This window comes from Nipponia nippon, unplaced genomic scaffold (genome assembly GCF_047370975.1).
Source record: "Nipponia nippon isolate SJK-2023a ecotype South Korea unplaced genomic scaffold, ASM4737097v1 scaffold_11, whole genome shotgun sequence".
Taxonomy (NCBI): Eukaryota; Metazoa; Chordata; class Aves; order Pelecaniformes; family Threskiornithidae; genus Nipponia; species Nipponia nippon.
In genome coordinates, this window is record NW_028262302.1 from 25472004 (window position 1) to 25480026 (window position 8023).

The following is an 8023-nucleotide window of genomic DNA, read 5'->3' on the forward strand; positions in this document are numbered from 1 at the left end:
GGTAGCTCTGCATAAATTCATATGCTGCTGTCTGAACAGTATGAGAATGAAAAAGGCAAGGTCCTTGCTTGAAAGCATTAATAAACAGAAAACATGCCCATGCTGGTGTTTAGTTCAGCACCTTTCTGGTTATACTTCATTTTCCAAAGATTTCTTAGTTAAAAGTGTTGGAAGATAAACAAAAGACACCCATTTTAGACTCAGAGATTAGACAACTGCTTTGTTAATAGCACACAAACACCTGCAGACTCCAGCCAAAATTCAAAGCCCCATTGAAGCAAGCACTGTAAAAAGGAACTGGAAGATCCAAGGAAGCTGCAGTCTATGTAGACAGAAGTCAGGAGAAAGAAAGGCCTTGCTTCATTTTATGTATCAATGAAATGCAGTAAGATTCAAAATTTTTGAAAGAGCAAGGCAAACAAGTGAAAATAAGAATGCCAACCAAACTGCTCGTGTCAGAAAGAGTATACAGGGCTATGCAGCTATTCCAACAGAACTATGCACAGCAATACACTTTCATCAGAAAGAAGATACAGGCGAAAAGGAAACAGAAAGAGACAACACAGAAGAACAGAGTTATAGTAGGTCATAAAAGTTGAACTACAACTTCCTCCAGTATTTGTAATACCAAGAGTGCTCTGCCACTGTCACCTCCCATCATAACAGAGTATTACCCCACTCCTAGACATTGTGGGCCTAATCGACAATTCTTGAGTACAAGCCACTGAAAGCCCAAGAATTGAACAGATCTCAACATACCCAATGGTTCAAGTAGTAGCTAAAAACTCCCTGTTCTTTAAACTTCATTTTTTGGTCTCTCACAGCTTGAAAACTCAGCATCTTCATTCACTGCTAGTATTATCAACCAAACGTGATCTGCCATTAAAAAAAAAAAAGTTGAAGATTCATAGAGGAATGTTGTCTTTAGAGGAAGAACCACACTATTCCACTGCTGTTTGTGTGCCAGAAAACAAACAAACAAAAAGCATTTGCTTTTTTATCAAGTTCAGCTAAACCTATTCAGAAAAATCAGACAGAACTGGAGTCCTAGCCCGTCCTGCCGCCACCCGAAAGAGGAAAGTGAAGTTCTTGGGTAAAAGCCTCTAGACCAGAATGACTAACTAGAATGGCCAGGACAGTTCAGGTTGTTCAAAAGCCACTGGAGTGAAGTCAAACTACTGCCAATCTGTCTTTGTCAGTGTTTTAGCTGAAGTGTTAAAATAAACTAGGAAAAAGACACTAAATGGAAAAAGGTCCCAATGGGATTACTCGCTGAGACTCCAAAAACAAAGGGAGGCTTGAATAACAATAATTTAAAAAACAACAGAACACCAAGTGCATTAATTGAACCATTCCTGAAACATGGCAAAAAAATGACACTCACACACTCTCTCTTCCCTCTTATCTGTGGTGACGAAGTTCAGGAAACTGCTACCAGTTAACATAACTTGGTATTGTCACCTGTGGTAATGTGTACAAATTCTTATAGAATCCCACCATCCTTCTGTCGTACTGTTTCACTGAAAACCTCACCACAAACATCTTAAAAATCTAAGTTATACAGTGCTATATACCTTAAAGTTGAACACATGGAATCATCATGCTATCTCCTCTTTAATTTTTAGTCTTTGTGTCTCCAGTTGCTCACCAAGGTCACTGCTCATTTTTTAAAATCATTAAAGCTTTCAAACTTCAGATCTCCCTAACTTCAACAATAAGCATCAGCCATCTATTTCTCATTTGTCTTATGAGTAATTTATTTATCAATATGGAAGAATAAAACCCAAGTGGAAATGAAGTTTATACAGTTAGTGCTTGGGAGTAAAATAAAAATAAACTATTTAGAGAAAACGCAACCAGTATGCGTGCGCCCAATGATTAGATGATGTTTGCATGAAGGCCCCAAAACATCCTGTTTAGCCAAGTACTCAATATTATGAAATAATTCAAAGTAAGATACATAAGCAACTTCCCAGAGCCTTCACTTTACATGAAAATATTTGTGGGGTTCTAATCTCAGCAACATTACCACTATTCTGGTGAGGATATAGGAAAAGCAGCATACAGGAGACTCAAAAGTCTGATGACTACACATGGGAATAAAATGGGAATAAAATAGGAAATGTTCTGAAGTGTACAGCTGTACCCTGGCTTTGCTTGCAAGGAAATGACATCAAAACTAAGCCAGAAGCACATTAAGACCTGGAAGTCAAATCCTCAAAGCTTAGGAAAAGCCGGAGTTTGTTCATTTGTACACACAGAGAGCTTTTATTTACAAAGTTATTTTGCCCTCACATCCCCAGCATTCCTATCTCATTAAAAGAACAAGGACAGAGGATGACTGCTGCAATAAAGTAGTTTTTTTTCCCCAAGACTACATAAAAATATAAAAAAGAAACCAAGGGAAAACCCCTATTGTTTTAGCCTTTTATGCAGAGAATAACTTTCAGGACAGAGGGCTTTCCTCTGAGGGTCACCCTGATTACCAAGTTCACTTCTACCACTATCAGTGCAGAGTTGACAGATTTGCCTATGATGAACGTGGCAGAAAGGTGCTCTCCTGAGTCCAAACTTGACTTCACTGCAGCTCTAAATATTCTGGTTACCAAAAGGGGACATTGGCAAATTCACCTCTTCTTCAAAATATAAGCAGTGCTAATGCCAGCATTTCCTAAGCTTACAGGGCCTCATTCTGCAGCTTCAGAATGGTTCTTTACAGAGAGAACCAGTACTAGATTTTTAAGAAGGGTCTATAATTGATTAGGGGAACCAGAAAATTATTTACTGATAGAAACTGATTCTTTCTTCATGAAATGTTCCTACAATTTAATACTAACCACTTACTTGCCCACATTTTTCTGCACCCCTTTCCAGAGATTGGGTTTTACTTAACTTAGCAGACAGCTGGAGAATTCCTTAAACTCATCTCCAAACACAAAGAGCTTAGGCACAGTTTACACAGTTCTCACGGCTATTGCATTTTAGGGTATTTTGTAAGTAAAAAATACAACATAATTTTATACAGAAATAGCTATGATACATGGTCAAGAAGAATACAGGCTACCATTCAAATTCCAGATCAAAAGTACAGTGGGCAGTTAAAATTAATTGTACGCATAGATACAGAAAATCCTTCAAGTTACAGCTGAGACCCAAACATGAAAGCACATTTCATCCCCTAGGTCACAATCCAGCAAGGCATTTAAGCACAAGAGCAACACCATACATCTGACTAGTCCCACATCATTCAGTTGCACGTGGCGTATCAGCGTTAAGCACATTCAAGTGCTTTGCTGTATTTAAACTGCAGCTATCAGAATACAAGTCATGTTATACTTGAGTTTCTTGGGTTTGTGGACTATTATCTTAGAAGACTTCAGAGACCTTTTTATCTATTAAAATATTCTTACCTGAACTGAGAACTAATGTTAGCAAAAGAAGCTAGTGTACTTTTTCCTCTGTGTGTAAACTGCTAGCATTTCTCTACATTTCAATAGTGAAACCTGATTAGCCAGTTTTGTTTTTTTCCTTTGTATCACTCTTAGATGCTCTTTTGCTAGTATATTGCTCTAAAGTTTACACTCTAAACAGTAGAAGTGTACTTCATTGGAACGATCTGTAGATGAAGGAAGTTTTTATTCTGTTGTTTTAGTCACATATAATCACCTTCTTAGAAGAGTTGTTAAAAAAATCTGAGCAATTGTTTCATACATTTATAAACATGCTCTGTTCTGTAGACTTCAGTAGCAAGCTGAAATATCCATTAGTTAATTTTACAGGTATGTGAAAACAAAAAATTTAAAATGAACACCCAGTAAAACAAAGGCTTGCTCAGTTTAAACACAAACAGAAATAAAATCAAAAAAAGATAAGAGACTCAACAGACATCTGTAATTTAGTATGTGGCTTAACACAGAGCAGAGTTTAGCAGATAGAAAAATAGAAAACTAGACCTTATAGCAGAAAGTAATATAGAAAAGCAGACCTTACAGCGCTGGTTTCACATCAGTAACACTAAGCCAGATACTACTTCTATCCAGGAACAAAAATCACTCACTCCCATGGTATCACACTTGCTTTCTTCTCCTGCCCCGATTACAATTTCCTTAGTCTAAACATTCTTCCTAGTCTTAAGATTTAAATGATTTAGTCTAGGAATATTATATCTTAATAAATCTCAAATGGTTCCTTCACAGACAGATAGCAACAGGAACAACATAAAGAAGCTACAAAGAGCTAATGCTATCTCCACACCACATCATGGCTCAAACACATGAATCCTTCTTAAACAATATTTTTATGCATTGGCTAATGGAATGTACATAAAATGCCATAAAAATCACATTTTATGTACATTCCCCTGGATCTTCTAAATAACCTAACACCAGCAGCATTTTTTCAGGGATTACATATTGTTTACATGGACTTTATACTTTGCAATTTGTTGTCCTTTCAATGAAGAGCACTGTAGTTAAGCATGTTTAAATTTTACACAGGTTTATTTCTTATCCTAGTATTTTTAATTGAAATTTGTACCATGTGACTAAAACTACAGAGATCAGTAAGAATTCAGCAACAAAGCGGTGTCCAAAAAGACCTTAATTTTCAAAAGAAGAAATGAGACTACAGGTTGCATCATTTAAAAACAGTTACAGATGATACACCGATGTTTCAAAAAAATATAAAATTGAGGTACAATTTATGCAAATAGAGGAGCAAAAATTACAAAGGGCCACATGCAATGGTAAAAATAAATGCTGTTTGGCTCACGTGCAGCTATGCTAAGCCACAATTGTCTTGACTTCAAACATGGTTACTATTAAAGTCTTTAAAATGAGTTGCAGGTCTGCAGAGACAAAATGAATACAATTATTTTACAGTACTGCCATTCCAAAACTTGCTCATTTAATAGCACAACCTGCATTATTCAATCACTTAATTCCAATGCAGTTCTGCTTAGCCAATTACATTAAAAAAATACTTTTACATCAGAATAGACTTGAACATGTAAAAATTAAGTCAATAGTAATGTCAATATTTTAGTAAGAAATACGTTATTGTTAAATGACTTATATGTAGGTCATCTTCTGAAAGCAGCTGCTTTATATTCCTAGTTCCACTAGAAAGGAAAAGTGCAATAAGATCGCTTATTGACAGCTGCATTCAAAAACATACCAGTTACATAAGTTTGCAAATTATACCGTGCCAGAGTTAAATATCTAAGCATTTTAACGACAGTTCTTAAAATGCTATCTCAGCAAGAATGACTCAACTTCACTGCATAAGCTGCACTCCAGATAAGAAGCAACTAGCTTGATTTTATAGAAAAAACTTTTTTGTGTGCTGCTTTAATTCAAATTGCACTGAGTGAGTTCTGCTTGTTTAGACCTGCAAGCTTTACCAGTCATTTGGCATTTCCACCTCTCCTCCTCAGTTTCAACAAAAGTATCTCAAGCTTACCTATAGACAGTTAAGTAAATACTTGGAAAACAGGTATAGTTTTCTACTGTACCTCAAGGGGAGAGATTTACCAGACAACCACCAACCAAAGGACTAAACCTATTAAACAGAGCTACGCCTGGTCTGTATGCGAGAAAAACATGGCTATGCCAGAAGAGCGTGAGAGTACAGACCAGCTCTCTCCAGTAGAAGCTATGCTTATCAGAGGGTTTTATCAGATATCTATGTCTGTGAGGAAAACATTAATAACTGGCATGATGCATCAGCAAGTCTTTTACTCTTAGCCCAGTCTCATGTACAAAAGGGAGACCCAGAACAGCCTGGAAGGGAGAGCTTTAGGAGCAGCTGTCCCTACCCCAGTGAAAAATGCCGGTACACCTATCAAAGTTGTTTTCCTTCAACACCTTTCCTCCGATTGTTACTTTGACTGGATAGGTAAAACGCAAAACTTCCCTGACCCATGTTTTTCCCCCATCGCCTGTCTCTGATGTTATTCATAGAAAAACTATGAAGGGAAGCTATCAGAGAAGAAACACGGGTAGAACTTGCACAATTCTTGGTCATTTGGCAATTCACACAGGGTCCCGAGTAACAGCAGCCGTCTTGCTTCAATTTCACTAGTCCTTCACAAATCCTGCTTCAGCCACCTAACCACTGAAACGGTACAGGTACACGCTCAGGAAAGTGCTACACGGGCTCATATTTGGAAAGTCATTTCCTAGAGCCACAACAGTTAGAACTTCTACTTTATAAAATGATTCTACTTACTCTGATACTAAGCATCACAACCTAAGGAAAACATATCACCTACCTTCAAACCTACTGCTCTCAGGACCTAAAACTGCCTTCTGCTTAAAAAATACAATTTAAAAATTCCTTTGTATGACATATAGGACCTTAAGCCTTGAGGTTACCACACAGGCCATCTGAACGACCAGCACTTTCTCCTTTGACAAACGGTACCACTCAAAAAAATATTAGTTCCTCACAAGTACTACTGTAAACTTAAACGTTAGTTTTGCAACAACAAAATTTTGCCATATGCATGGCAACACTGAAATATTTTAATTGTACTAAATAAATACAGATATATAACGAACAGATGTCAACAAAATCAATTCTTCTGAAACTATTAACCTGCAGCCAGTCTTAAAGCTACATCATATCTACTCTAATACAAGCTAATGCAATAAAAAGGTTAGAGGTACGCTCAGAACCCCTGGCATTTAACGTGCGAGCCCGATTATCCAGTACGTCACTGGACAACTTTTCAATCGAGGAGAGCATTTTCTTCTATCCACTTTTAACGCGCAGGCTGTGACAGATCACAGACCATCAGCTAACCTTCGCTCACGACATTGTTTTCGAAGGCAGCGAAATCTCTCTCAAACTTTAAACGCCTGAAAGGCCTTGGCAAGGGAAAACCGCCCGCTGCATAATAATGTCACTATTTGGGGAGCGCCTGATGCTCCGACCCTCGCTAGGGTGGGGTGCTTTATAAATAGATGCGTGGTTGGGTTTTTTTGTTGGTTTTTTTTTTTTCCCCACTGCCGTGCCCCAAGCGTTTGGGTGGCGATGGGAGAGGAGGCTGTTTACAGCCATTATTAAATGAACTCTGAATCGGCCAAGGAAAGGGCGGGGGGGGGGGGGGGGAGGGAGAAAAATAAAGCTGCTGCTACCTGAGCCAGGCCCAAACCCCCCTGCTCGCCCTCCTCCTCCCTTTCTTCCCCCATGCCCAGCCCCAAGGGGCTGCCGTGCCACCCCCCAAGGCGCCTGCAATGGCCAGGCCACCTCCAGCCCCGGGGCCCCGGCAGCAGCATCCCCAGCAGGCTCGCACCGCGCCGCCCCCCTTCCCGTTTCCCTCTCTCCGACCCCAGTACCGGCCGCCGCCGCCGGGGATGCCGCCTCGCTCCTCACCCGGGCTACCGGGACAACCCCCCCGCCGCACTCCCCTCTCAGGCCCTGCGCAGGCCCCCCCCGCCTGTTTACAGGCCCCGGGGCCCAGGCGGCGGCGGACGCGGCCCTCCACCGCCCCGCCGTAGCCCGGCCCCGCCGCCGCCGCCCCCCCCCCCCCCCTCAGCCCGGCCCGCGCTGCGCAGCGCCACTTACCCCCCCCCGGGCCGAGGCGGTCGACGCCGGCTGTGGCGGACAGGGCCGCGCTCCGCGTTCCCGAAGGTGCGTGGGGGCAGGGAGGCCGGGGGCAGGCGGGGACGTCCGCGGTGGGGCCGGCGGCGGGCGGGCCGGCCGGGGGAGAAGGGGAAGGAGGGGGAGAAGGAGAAGGGGGGGGGGGGGGCACCCGGCTGGCGGCCTCGCCTCAGTTCATTCACAGGCGGCGGCTGTCGAGGGCGGCTCTCTGCCCAGGGGGAGCCCAGCGCTCATCTCGCCTCCGCTCCTCCTCGCTCGGCCGCCGCCGGCGGCCCCCCCTCCCCGGCCCCCTCCCGCCCGAGCTCGGCTCGGCGCAGCGCCGTCCGCCCCCCGCCTCTCGCTCTCCCCGCACAACGCGCACACACACACACGCACGCACGCACGCACTGCACCGCCGCTGCTGCCGCCGCCGCCGCCT

At 42.4% G+C, this 8023-nt stretch overlaps 1 protein-coding gene across 3 annotated transcripts in view; it reads right to left on the reverse strand.

Moving 5' to 3' along the window:
* PPM1A (protein phosphatase, Mg2+/Mn2+ dependent 1A) overlaps positions 1-7709 on the reverse strand; it is a 29654-nt gene extending 21945 nt beyond the window's left edge. For all 3 annotated transcript variants that reach the window (XM_087747983.1, XM_087747982.1, XM_087747981.1), the window contains exon 1: positions 7570-7709. The gene's annotated coding sequence lies outside the window, so the exon portion shown is untranslated. The remainder of the gene's footprint in view (positions 1-7569) is intronic.
* Positions 7710-8023: the final 314 nt, after the last annotated feature.